Below are 14,457 nucleotides of genomic sequence, written 5' to 3'. Positions count from 1 at the left end.
ACTGTCTACGTTCACTTGAGATATAACAGACTTCGTTTACTAGGATACTCGCCAACAGTGAAAAATTAATTCATCCGTACAAGCGCAAGACGTGAAAGACTTCCATTCAGTATCGCGCGCTGTCTGAGGCGATGGTTTTCGGGGCGCGCGCTTTGGATGTTTGAAGTTCATGTAACTTCTTGACCTGCAAATGTCTTGTAATAATGTAGGCAACCACTCGTTAAACATAAATAAGGTAACAGTTCATGTTTTACTTACATATACGATTTAGTTTTAATCCAAATAACACGTGCTGAGTGAACGATCAGCAATCAAGAGCATTCAACAGAAGTGCTCTCTCTCTCTCTCTCTCTCTCTCTCTGGTCAGTTAACGTTAATAATAAGCTACATGCCTCGTTTTACTTTCTTTGCCATTGACATCCGACTGAACTACAAACTTTCCACTGACGTCTGATGCGCTCGACCAGCTCGCGCGTAAAACTGTGCCGCTTGCGCGCTCAATCCACTGCGTGTTTTTCTCTTATCAGCAGGCGTTACTATATTCTGTTTAATATTTCACTAATAAGATATATTTACCTCATAGACAGCCTTCTTTTTTTATCCCCATTATAATTTCTGTTGTCAGTGTTTCTTTGTCTGGACACAAACACCGTACACACGCGGCCTGATATCGGTTGTTGGTATCGGGGCTTTTTTACGAGTACGAGTACGAGTACATGAGCTCAGTATCGGCCCGATACCCGATACTGGTATCGGTATCGGTGCATCCCTACTCATAATAACGCAATATAGCCTACTAGCCGAGACACCTTCTTTATGTGTACAGATGTGACGTAATGATGCAAAGACATGCTCGAATTTCCCACGGAAATCCACCAATACCACTGGAATTAAAAACATTACTATAAGCAGGTAGTTTTGAACACTGGCTGGTTATGTACTTGCTCAATTTATTTAGGATAATTTTTAACCCCAAAAAAGTTACGGACTGCAGCTTTAAAAACTCAATTTGTTATTTTTTATTAATGAACCTGTAATCACAATAGAAATATTTCTTCTGTTTAAAATGTTTATTTAGCAATAATAATAATAATAATTATTGTTATTGTTATTAGTCATTAATATATAAGCACAAAATTTTGGTCCAAATTGTGCAGCCCTACAAGCAAGCACAACAAACCGTGTGTGTGTGTGTGTGTGTGTGTGTGTGTGTTTATAATAAATAATATCTTTTTTATTTTAAAGGTATAATCTGTAAGATTTTTGTAATAAAATATCCAAAAATCACTTGCACAGTGTGATATATTACCTAGAGTTGTGTACTTACAATATCCCAAAAGTTCCCAAAGATTTTTAATTTCAGAGAAATTCCAATTTTAAATAATGGCTCATCCTTGGTCATTGTCACCTGTCAATGACGTAATATCCGCGTTATCCCTGGTTTCCGCTAGTATAGCCATAGTAACCATGGCGACAGACGAGGACAACTGCATCACGTCTAGAGCATAGACTGTAAAAAATATGGACAAAGCGTCTGTGACGTCACCCATAGACTTTCTGAAGAACGGGTTTGAAGCCGTTTATGGGGGGTATGGGCGGCGCCATCTTGGAAAATCTCGGGAAATCCTAACCCCACCCACCTTCTGGCCAATCCATATATGGGTAAAAGGGCGGGCTTTGTGTGAGACTGGAACGATGTCATTTTCGCGTGAAGAAAGCAACATAAACAACAATGGATGACATACAGCAGATCTTGTTCTTGCTTCCCGGCGTGTTTGTCACAAGAAGCCAAGCGCCGACATTAGGCGTTTCTCGATAGCAAGTACGCAAAGTTCGGACTTAATTACCAGGTCCGACTCAGGAGAATGACTCCCGAGGACGCGAGTCCGGTTATTCTGCGTCACTCAGCTCGCTCTGCTACTCCGGTTATCTCTGTATGTATATTTTAGGCAACAATAAAACGAAATATGTTATAAAACACCACACTGCCTCTTTTCGTTTTAATTTAAAGAAATCTTAAACATTATAGCCACACAAATGTGGTTCAGGCAACGCGTATTGATTATATTCACTGCATAACGTTAGCCTATTTATAACAAAACGAAATATAAAACACAACCCTGCCTCTTTTCGTTTAAATATAATATAGAAATATTAAACATTTTAATATGGTCCACTCCAGGCAATATGTGCATTTACTAAACAACAGATCATCTTCATTGTATTAAAATTTAAAATGACAAAACTCAACCCAGTCTCTTTTTGTTAAATTTCAGTTTTATCAATATTAGCCATTATAAAAGTATAAGTGAAAGGTACAAGAAGGCAGCTATACAAATAAAGCAAACAATTTTTGCTGTTGTTGTTTCGTTCAAACATTATGGACCATGCCAAGCAGACTTTGGGACAAAAGGAGAACTAAAACGAGGATCAATATCAGCGTGGGGTTTTCGAGATGCCAAGAGCTCCACCTCCGCGACTAACTTCGACTTGATAGAGACAGCGCTCTTGCATGTACTTTATTAGACAGGTGAGCAAATGTACATAAAACTAATCAATGTTATATAGCTCAACATGATGAAATGTTATATATGATCAGTGTGTTATTCCAATGTTGATCTAGCTTACTGCTAGTCTCATACAGCCAACAAACTAACACATAGAATAACATTATAACTTTCAACACACACAAATGCAGTTTAGTGTGATAGTGTAGACCAAGTGAAACAGCGCTGCGTTACATCACAAGTTTAATTTGTCAAATAAACTGACCTGTGTGAGTAGTAATTCTGCACTTGCTTGCGGGTAGTTCGGTAGAATGAAATGTCCTCATTCCTTTATATCCGCGGAACTCGCGTGTGGCGCTGATATATGTCTCTCATTAGCAATCGTGCCATGCTTCATACAACAGTCATGTTAAAAACATCAATGTATTCACTCCTCCATAAACATTAATAGATCCATCAGCATGACGACAAGTTCCATAATTCCCCTTATGCGTCATCAACCAACGCCTTTGTCATTGTAAGAGGTTAGCGACCCCTAGCAGCAGCAAAAAAAAAAAAAAAAAAGACATATTGTAGCTTTAAGGACATATGAAAAAAATAAAAATAATAATAGTATATATATATATATATATATATTAATTATACAATTTTAATATTATATATCTGTATTTTTTTTATATTATTATTATTAAATATATAGTATTTTAAATCGCAATTTTAACCAGAAAAAACGTAATTAGGTTGTCAGTTCACCTTTACACACACAGCTCAGTAATTTACTGGAGTGACAACCGTATCTTACAACTAAATCAACTCCTGAAAAATACAGGTAGAGACAACAGCATTTAAAAAAATAAATATTTTTTTTGTTTATATTGTTTATACAGAACAGAAATGAACAACTAGTTGTGTTAATGACACTAGTTAATGACATACAACGAGATTCATAAAAGATGACAGATGCATCTCTGACAAATGTTAAAATACGTATATTTTAACGTGCATCAGAGATGTAATCTCTCGTCTTGTTGTGCAGTGCAAGAAATCACAGGAAGAGCGGCATTAGACTGACTTGTGTTGCCAGATCTTGCAAGCAAATCAGCAAACAAGAACAAGCCCATAAAAAAAAAAGAAATAAATTGAAATGCTTTGTGCTGGAAATGTAAATAAGCCCGAGATATCACGACCACTTGTAATAAGAGGATATGGCAACACTGCAGGACCACACTCTGTGAAGCAGCCTTTACAAGCATAAACAAAACACGACACCTCCGGCAACTGCTATATTAGTTAAAAATGTTGAACATAAGTTTTTTTTGTCACTGTAATATTACTAACCAAACATGCGAGATGCCAGAACGTTGCTATGGTTACCACCACTGTGTCAATCATCGCATTTAAATGGAATCACCTAGATTATTGTTCCATGTGTGTACAGAACAAGACTCACTCCCCCATTTAAATGCGGTTGTCACTTCTGACACTTTACAGTGTGTACGTGGCCTTTGTGTATCTGAATACTACTGTTAGACTAGGGCTGGACGATATGGCCAAAATTTATATCACAATATATTTCTTAAATTCGGTCGATACAATATAATACTGATATCGATATGAACAACATAAAATCCACCGAAAAACTGCCAAAAACACCAACAACAGATGTCTGTACAGTCTACAAACTTCTGAAAAATGAATTTGCCAAGTCTATGAAACCTCCTACTTTAGTTTATTAGTTTTTATTTTAATGTTTACCTTTACATACAAACAAGAAATATGAAATCACCGTCAAATAAACATAAGACTCTCAACTAGGGCTGTGCAATTAATTGAATTTCGATTTCGATTTCGGGTCCCAACGATCACCAAAATAGCACAATCGAGTAAAAACGGTTCAGTGATTCACACTCATTCACGGCCCATATCCATAAACTCGGCTCACGCCGTGTGTGTTTTGAATGTGGAAAAGGTGCCCGCTGTACAGCGCTCATCCCTACACACAAACACGGGCTGCTCTGTGATAAGCACTCATTCAGAGCCCCCGTCAATAAACACAAAACGTGTCCCGTGTAAATCACCCTCTACCAGACCCCTCGTCGGCCCAGATATTACCACTTACGTTTGTCCCCGGGCACATGCCCTTGGGAACGTGCATGTGGACCTTCTCTAGCACGCACAGCGTTTTACATTGGGTTCCCGTAGCGTAAGCTAGCTTACGCAACACGAGAGTACTCTCGTAAGAGAACGCTCTCGGTTACTAACGTAACCTCGGTTCTCTCTAGATGAGGGAATGAGTGTTGCGTAACCCTGCCGTGCTTGTGCTACTTCTGGTTCGCTTCAGATTGAAAAACCTCACGGGCCTGCTTTTATAGCCTGTAGCCACGCCCATTCTGGCGGGACGTGACGCGCACGGGCGCCCGCGCCCTCATTGGTGCTTCGTCACGAGCAGGCCCTGGATAGGTTGCAGCAGTTGCTGCTGAGCAACCAATAGGCGCGCGAGTCGCTCTGCCTAGGTCTGCTTATGCAGCAATGCGTTTTAAACTAATGCAAAATTAAGGATAATTTTTGGCTTCAGTATTCTCGAGAAAAGGGTTTTTCCCGTAGCGTAAGCTAGCTTACGCAACACTCGTTCCCTCATCTAGAGAGAACCGAGGTTATGTTAGTAACCGAGAGCGTTTATGTGCACATTTATATGTCTTTAGCTTCAAATCTGACTATATTTTTGGACATGCGCACACTGCACGAATATACAGTTTCCCGCTGTTTGCGCATAACCATTCTCTTACATTGGTTCATTATTTGTTTTAAAAAGCAGACTTAATATTTATCCATTTCTGATCATAATTTGGAGACAATGAGCATATGAACCGTTGTGCCGTGCTGCTTATATTTCTCATGCAGTAAAAATGCCCATCCCGCACCCAAAACCGTTGTATGTGGATGAAAATCCGAAAGAACAAGGACTGGTAGGATGTTGCCCTGCTCCACTTCACAGATGCTGAGTGAAAGGAGAATTTTATAATGACGGGACACACATTTATATGACACTTAATTCAACAGGAAGAACAGCTCGTTCCGCAAGTCATTACACTATTTCTACGTCATTGCACATGCGCAATCCTTTCAGTTTTCCATCCGATCAAGTTAAAAAAAAAAAAATTTATTGGATTAGAAAATGAATAAACCTTCCCTTACAATCCGATCTAAATTTCAAATTTCAATCTCAATCGGATCAATTGTGATGTTTACATTAAGGCTTTTCAGCATTACTAATGGGTTATTTGGTTGCATGCAAACGTAGCCAGTGACAAATGCTGTAATGTTTATTGAAATATCGGAAATCACCGTTATTAAAAAAAATTATATCGCAATATATATTGATTTTGAATTATTGTCCAGACCTACCATAACATTTTGTATCTTTATTCTATTCTATTTATTTGTGCTCCTGCTTGTAATTTGTTCTTATTTTACTTACTGTTCACTGACTGTTTGTAAATTCAATTCAAAATTTGAAAACAATCTTCTTTGTGCTGAGTAAGCAATTGAGAAAAAAAAAAAAAAAAAAAAAAAAAATACACCATTCAAAAACACAAATACATAGTGTGAGCAAACATTTAGGATGTAGATGAGTTGATTGTAATTTTAAAAAAAAAACTCCAACTCACCTAAGTGGGGATTCACCCCATTTTCCAACATAAAATTAAGGCCCTGCTGAAGACTGGAGTAATGTCTGTTGAAAACACAGCTTTGCCAGAATAAAATTACTTAAAAATCTATTCAAATTGAAAAAGTTATTTTAAATTATAATAATATTTCACAATACTACTGTTTTATTGTTTCTATCATCAAATAAATGCAGCCTTGGTGAGCATAAGTGACTTTTTTATTTAATTTAATTTTTTACATTAAAACTTTTGAATGCTAGTTCATGTCTGTTTAATCAATTATTTGTTTATTTATTTTCTAATTTTTTGGGGGGATTTTAGCAACCAGGCTCATTTTATGCAAACAAACCTTCACAAAATGCAGGATATTTAAGGTGGAATTCATAGTTTTTGCTCTAATGGCCAGAATAAGAGAGATCCTGAACATATGGAGAGCATAAGTCACAACCCCTACAGATAAACAAACTCTCTTTCTCTCTGAACAACATGGCCATTATTCTTTCAGAAAATCTGACCTGAAAAACCTGAAGAAAATCCTTTCTCAGGCTATTTAATGTAACCTGTGTTAGATAAATATAATAAATATAAAAACTGCCTTATGTGCAACTTAAATGTTTTATACAATTCAGTTTTAAATAATTAAGTGTTGATTATTAAATAAGTTTGATTAACTGATTATTTTAATTTATATTACGTATTTTCGGTTTCGGCCAAATGCATCCTGAATTTTCGGTTTCAGCACAGAATTTACATTTCGGTGCCTCTTCTATAGTCCAACTATTTGGACCTACATAAACATGCTGCCTCACATCTTTTGTGGTCAACTGAATGAAGAAAGTCTGAAATTTGGAACAACATGACAGCGTATTCATCTGCTAAAATGCAACAGCACTGGACAGGTAAATCATTTCATATTTAATGGTTGTCAGCTCATCTCTCCGCTGTTCAACAGGGAATGGGTTTTTTTCTTCTAAAATCATCTTGAAAATCTAATTAATTAAAAGTACAAATCACAATTGGTGTATTTTAAATTAAAACATGATGTGTGCTTGTGTTATAATTGCCTACTTATCATTTGATAAAGGTAAAACATTTATAGCTTGATTGCACCATTTTAATGTTTTACCCTCTTTTCCCTGCTAAATCTATTTGCTGCTGCACCGTGAGACTCAATTCCTTAATTTATCTTGCCATTGAACTGCTTAAATTTGTACATCAATTTGTTATTCAAACTATGCATTTGAAAAAAGTCATTTTTTGGCCAAATTGACTTAGGCAATTATGCTATGAGGCTAACGCAATGCTTTCCCACATGACATTACGAAGCAATAACACCCTCTAGTTCATAGCTTTTTTAAGTTGATTGTATGACCCCAAGGATGACTATAGAAGCTTATTTGAATAGATAATTTCTACTACATAAAACAGCATATTATTTTCACAACATTTTCAAGCTACGTGACATTATATCATATGCTATCTTCAAAGCATTTTGTTTGGCCAACCTAAAGGCTAACATTACTACTGGGACTGTTGACCTTGGTCCCATGTAGTTTAAGTACACAAAAATAGCAAGGAAAGACCATTTTCAAATCTGCTTATTTCCATCTAATTAAGCAAGTGTTCATCAGCTCTTTATGATGTGTAGGGGCGCTCAACTTGCCTGTGCAGTGGGATAAAAGCAATAACTATTGCTAACAGGACACAACACTCTTGCTGGATGGAACACTTGAGGAGAATTTAAGGAGGTGTGCACTTAATAAAGGTCTTAGTTTGTCATGCAAGACTGGTCTTCAATTAGCATTTAACTTTTTTTTAAAACACTAGGGGAGAAAAAGACAAGAAAAAATGTGTCGTTTTAATGTGTTTTTTTTTTTGTGCTTTTTTTTCAGCTAGCTCACATCTGAAGAAAGCCCCACTTTAATACACACCAGGCCTCATGCACTTAAAGAAAACCACCTCCATATTTGTTTTCATCTATGTCTGCTTTGCACTAGTAATTCTTAATTGCATTTCAGTAATGCATTTCTGCATAGAAACGTCTCAATACACTGCTGCTTTTTGGCCAAAACAAATGATGAACCATGCAATGTGTATGCATATTAATGCATCTGTCCTTCTCAGTGTGTACTGCCTACAATATGATTTCACACAAAAAGTGCTCAAAATGCACCGAATAAGCATGCCTAGTGTGTTTTAACAAGGAGTATGTCAGAAAAGAAAATTAAAAATTAAAAATATTTATAGAAGATTTACCCATTTAAACTTGTTTTTAATTATTCAGTTTGGGCGAAAGTATGTTGTCTTATAAATGAAATTAGCCAGAAAATATATCATCTAAACTTTCTTTTAGTTATTTTGTAATTCACAGACAGGTAGCCTATATAGGCTCTAGCACTATCCAAATCAAACCTGAGTGTCACTGTGCATTTTTCGCAGTTTGCTGTCTTGTAAACATACCGAAGCATGACTGAAATGACATGATCTGATTTTCTTGGTTGTGTTTGTTCTTGTTCACCATTTACATGCGAATGTTACACCTCTCAGTGTTAACAAACTTTCAAGACTATCAAGTTTATAAAAACAAATATAGTTGTCACTATAAAAAATGCTCACTTATTTAGCTTTGGAGACGCTACTGTGACGCTGTACAAACACTTTCAGTGTGAACTTTCACGTCTGCAGCTTCAGTAACGATGTAGTTGTGAAGCGGCCGAAATTCGCACATTCACAACAGAACGCCAGTAATTTAAGTAATTTTAAATTTTAAGTAAAATTACTTAAATTAAAAATGAAGTAATTTTTTATAAATAAATATAAAGTCAACTTCATCTTCAACTTCACACGTCAAATACACAGGAATGATTATCGGCCTTTTCACATCGGCCCTATTTTGACATCGGAACGATACCGATGTGTAAAAAAATCACCATATCGGCCGATATTATATCAGCGGCCGATATATCGTGCATCACTACGAATATGTGTATCGTTACACCCCTAATAAAAATAAATAAATAATTTTTTTTTTATGGTTTAAGTTTGATAGTTAAAGATTAAAACATTTTGCCAAAAGGAGGTATCGTGTCACTGTCAGTCTTTTTACATCAGTGCAAAACTAGGGTATGCAGATTAAGACAACTATTCATCGGCATGCACTGATTAATTCCATTAATTCCATTCCAGCCTTAACAATAGATTCTCTCTTTTTTAGCAACAGGCTCTTAAGTTACTATGGATGGAAGGATCCTCAAGTCATTGGAGAGGAGGAGGTAGATGGAGAAGATTTGGGGTCCAACAGTGTGGCAAGAGGGACTTTTGATAAATCTTTGTCCCCTGCTTCCAGTGCCCTTTCAAAACACCACCTCTGCATCTCCTCTTGGCACGCAAGAACCTCAGGGGGTTTCTGAACAAACTCAACAGGTTAATTTCACATTGAACAAATTGCAACTAAGAGTTTGAGTTTCACTCTCTCAACAGATATCATTAATTCTACAGAAATTAAAATAATTTCACATCATCATTATAGTGCTGTTCACTGTGAAGATATAACTGGATAACATTACGGTGGCTGTGAGATGTGTTGTAATCACAAATCTAAGATGCCATTTCACAGCTAAGGGAGAAAAGCAGAGAGGAAATTGTATCTGCCATAGGCACTAGTGCATAGGCATGCTGTCCCTCAATTTCTAATGTGTAATTGTTTAAACCTGCTGAATAGATGGATGGCATTTTAGCTTTTCTGTCAGACTACTCAAATGAGCAGGAAATATCCACATTAATTGACCAAGTAAATATATGTAGTTATTACATGGCTTGGTTGAATTCCAATGTAGAATGCGGTCTTATTTCTTGATAACAGACCGCTGCGAAGTATAACACACCATTGCCATGAAAAACAGAGCGTTGCAATGGACGCGGAACGGACTATTTTCTTTAGCGGAAGCAAAACAATCGTTTTTAAATCAATAAAATCCTTTTTAAATCAATATTTTGTGTCAAATTATTGATTTATTTTGTAGGTAGCCATGTAATTAGCGGGATAATGTATAGCGAGGCAGTTGTTATAGTGAATAACAACCCCTTCAGGCTGATTTAAGACCCCGTCGGAGTTGTTATTCGCTATAACAACCGCCTCGCTATACATTATCCCTTACATATAAACCTGCAATTGGACTTAAAGGAATAGTTCACTTAAAAATGAAAATTCTGTCATTATTTACTCACCCTCAAGTTGTTTCAAACCTGTATGAATATCTTTCTTCTGCTGAACACAAAAGATATTTTGAAGAATGCCGGTAAACAAACAGTTGATGTACCCCATTGACTTCCATAGTATTTGTTTTTCCCCTAATGGAAGTCAATGGGGTACATTAACTGTTTGTTTACCGGCATTCTTCAAAATATCTTCTTTTGTGTTCAGCAGAAGACAGATATTCATACAGGTTTGAAACAACTTGAGATGGTGAGTAAATTACAGAATTTTATTTTTTATTCCTTTAAAAGTGGGATGCAATATGCTTCTGCTGCCATTGCAACTTGCTATAGTGTATTCAAATTGCACTTTAAACAGATAGGCTCTTGACCACAGTATTACATGGTCAATTACCTCTTTTCATTCATATGTATGAATGGCACTTTTTAGTTACATTATAGCCTTGACACATTTATTATATTTTCAAATGTTTGGGTCTGTAAGATTTTTTAAATAAATTAACACTTTTATTTAGCTGGTTTACATTAAGTTGATCAAAAGTGACAAAGTTACATGTTTATGTTACAAAATGTTTCTATTTCAAATAAATTATGTTCTTTTGAGCTTTCTATTGATCAAAGAATCCTGAAAAAAGAAATCTTGTGACAACAGTAAAGACTGAAGTATTAAATGCTGAAAATTCAGCTTTGCCATCACAGGTATAATTAACATTTTAAAGTATATCCAAATAAATGCAGTCATTTAAAATTGCAATAATATTTCACAATATTACTGTTTTTATTGTATTTTTGATCGAAACAAAATGTAGCCTTGGTGAGCATTATAGACTTTTATTCAAACTGTAAGAGAAGTTTTAATTCAATGTCTTATAATACTAACCTGTTAGTGACTATAGTGACTAAGCAAAATTATAATTGAACTTTACCAACTTAACATATCCTTAGTGATGAAAATATCCTAAATTATCATTACTTGTTTCAGGCCGTGATTGAAACAGCTGCAGAACCCTTGTCTAATATTAACAGGAAACAAATGAAAGGAAGTGATAAAAGCCAATGTTGGCCATCCAGCCAAATAAATAAGGGAATACCCTCCAAAAAATTCAAACAAAGTACACTGAGAGCCATGGGTGTGAAAACAAGTTGAATTGATTTAGAGTGGAATTTGAGGAGTAGTTGAGTACAACCTGCAAAGTCTAAACGCTGAGATAAGAGGTTGAAATTGTCTTTTGTCTTTATGATTTTGAGTCTTCATGGGAGACCACAACGTAAATCGACCATAAATAGGACACAACCATTCATTCTTGAATGGACTGTAATGGTATTGGCTTTAGCGGTCTGTGTCATGCTGTAATGCAAACAGGAGTGGCCTGGATTTCAAAAAATATTACAGCAGACCAGTGATGATTCATTTTCCCTCACAAGCCAAGAATGCAACAAGAGCTAACAGCGAGTCCAGTGCCAAACTAATACACCTCTACTGTCAATTTCAGTGTTTTTACCTCTTTTAACAAATGTATGAAAGCAGTCAGACTTACACACCCCAGACAAAACCTGTTTGTGCTATGTGATAAGATTGTAAAACCACATCAAAAGGTCTCCTTTAAAAGAAATGCTACTTTGCTTTTTCAACCCACTCCTAAATTTAAGGGTGAAAGAGAAAACATTATTTGCATATTTTATAAACATATTTGCTTAGTGCGATCACGCTGTTCATTAGGACGACAGCAAAGTCTAATCTCAACTTGCACCAACGGAGGTGAAATAAGACAGCCTTGATGACGTGACAAACTCGTTTATGATGAAACATCACTAAGGTCATTGGGTGGGAGGACTGTAGAGCCATTCTGTTAACTGGACTGCATATTCAGTGAGTGCTCGTGAATAGCTTATCTAAAGAAAAGCTGAACCTTAATGCTGACCTTTTAAAGATATGTCACCTTCAGTGCCACGTAAGCATCCTAAATCCAGAGAATTGTTCAAGGGTTGACGTTAAACAACATTCCTGAGCCACGAAGCAAAACAAGAGTAGAATTATCTTGCCATCAAGGTGTCACTTAAAGTGACAATTACTCAAAAACACACAGTACATATGTAACACTTGATAAGGCTTTTCAACTTCAAATGCTTTAGATGCTTCACTAAAACTACCATTACACTGAATTAAAAATGCACAAGCTAACCACTAGACCATGGTAGGGTGCAGAGGCTTTGCAGGACAGTCCCTCTGTAGGGCTTATACTCCACTCAGCATCACAAGTGAAAGGAAGAGGGCGGACATCTGTAACAGCACAGAGGCCACAGAGAAAGCCTCTAGGTGGCTCTGGATCAAGAGAGCAGATCAGTGGGAGTGTGCTGCTAGGGCACAAGCTGAGGCTTGATCAACCTTAGCTGAGTCACCCGAGTGAGGGTGTATGATGTTCGAGAGACCCGAAAACACCTGAGGTCACTAATGATGTGCCCTAGCGTAGCATCAGAACATGTTTCATTACATCTTGGCTGTCTGTATGAAAACATTTTCAAAGCACTAAAAAGTACCATGATATAGGGATAAAAAAATGTATCTTAGTTTAAATAATATTATGGGATTTGTTTGTAAATAAATCAGTAAATAAGTAAACAAAATCCGTAAATAAGTAAACAAATGAAATAAGTAAATACCTAATAAATACATTAAATAAAACATTAAATAAACAAATAAAAGTAAATAAGTAAAAAGAATAAAGTGAATAAATAAGTAAATAAATCATTACGTAAACAAATAAAATAAGCAAAATAAACAAACAAATAAACTTTGTAGGTGCCAGAAAAAGAGCTCAATTACCCAGAAGTAGAAACATCAAATTACCAAAACACTATCTATAAAAGCCTGTCCCCCAAGACACTGCTTGAAAAAGCAGACTGGATGTGAAACCATAAAGCTGTGAACAATCACAGAGCTCACTAGAAAGGAACAAAAAGTAACCCATCTCAAAAGCTCTGCATAACACTGGCACGTATCTGAGGGTGGCACAGAAGCAGCCATTAATCTAAAAGAACCATGCAAAGCACGTCCGAAGTCTTGGCTCCAAATGCCCATGTGCTCCAGCTGTGATGCAAGAAAAGATTTGAATGATTGAACTTTTCCAAAGCAAATGTAAAGCACAACACACAAACATAACACCATGTTGAGCGATTTTTCTGATTTTATATTTTTAAATCGAGAAATCGCAGTTTTAAATCAATTTTTTAGCAAACGTTATAATTAGACATGCTGACAATACAGCAATAATAACAGTTAAGAGAAGAAAATCTTAAGTAGCTGTTCACACAGAATGCGATATTGTATTGAAAAAACAGTGGAAAAGGAAAAAAGCAAAGTTATTAGATGCAAGTTGCAGATACGCACCGCTTTTTTAGAAAGCCGATTCATGGGTGAGACGCTGCAAAAGATGCTCATGAGTGCAACAGCCAAACACTTCCACCAAACATAAAAACAATAGAAAAGCAGCGCAATGGAATGCAAAAACCAGTAAAGAAAATAACAGCACCTTTCAGCCTGTCACTATCATGCAAACTGTAGTTACTGTATGTTTGATATGTCATGTTTGCATGATAGTGACAGGTTGAAAGGTGCTGTTATTTTCTATTTTTACAACCTATTTGCTGTTAATAATAGCCGATTACTGTTTTTAAACAGTCATTTTTTAAAAATATTATTTTAAATCTTTATTAAAATTTATAGTATAAAGGATATGTTTAAAGTAAGTTTGTACAATATTTGCATTCTTAACTCTTGCATAATTTCTGCAAAGATACTTAACTAAGTCATTTGTTTTACATTTACACCATGTTGATCATACATACATAAAATAAAAAAATAAAAAAAATAAAAGAGATATATATATATATATATATATATTATTATTATTTTTTATTTTTTTATGTATGTTTAACTTAAAAAGGTAACTTCAATATAATTTAAGTAACATTCTCTTTATATATATACAAATTAAAATTGTAATTTAAATCATGAATTGATCAATAGGTCCAAAAAAAAAAAAAAAAATATTTTTTTTTTTTGTTGC

At 35.6% G+C, this 14,457-nt stretch overlaps 2 protein-coding genes across 5 annotated transcripts in view; one reads left to right on the top strand and one right to left on the bottom strand.

Moving 5' to 3' along the window:
• Nucleotides 1-1,903, top strand: part of LOC309488098 (uncharacterized protein) — a 200,358-nt gene extending 198,455 nt beyond the window's left edge. Inside the window, exon 6 of the transcript XR_014202013.1 lies at nt 1,505-1,903. The gene's annotated coding sequence lies outside the window, so the exon portion shown is untranslated. The remainder of the gene's footprint in view (nt 1-1,504) is intronic.
• Nucleotides 1-14,457, bottom strand: part of atp2b4 (ATPase plasma membrane Ca2+ transporting 4) — a 130,463-nt gene that overhangs the window by 58,336 nt on the left and 57,670 nt on the right. The gene's annotated exons all lie outside the window — the stretch shown is intronic.

The sequence above is a fragment of the Leuciscus leuciscus genome (genome assembly GCF_965113295.1).
Source record: "Leuciscus leuciscus genome assembly, chromosome: 23".
Taxonomy (NCBI): Eukaryota; Metazoa; Chordata; class Actinopteri; order Cypriniformes; family Leuciscidae; genus Leuciscus; species Leuciscus leuciscus.
The sequence above is the reverse complement of the archived record's forward strand: the minus strand, read 5'-3'. Positions and strand labels throughout refer to the sequence as shown.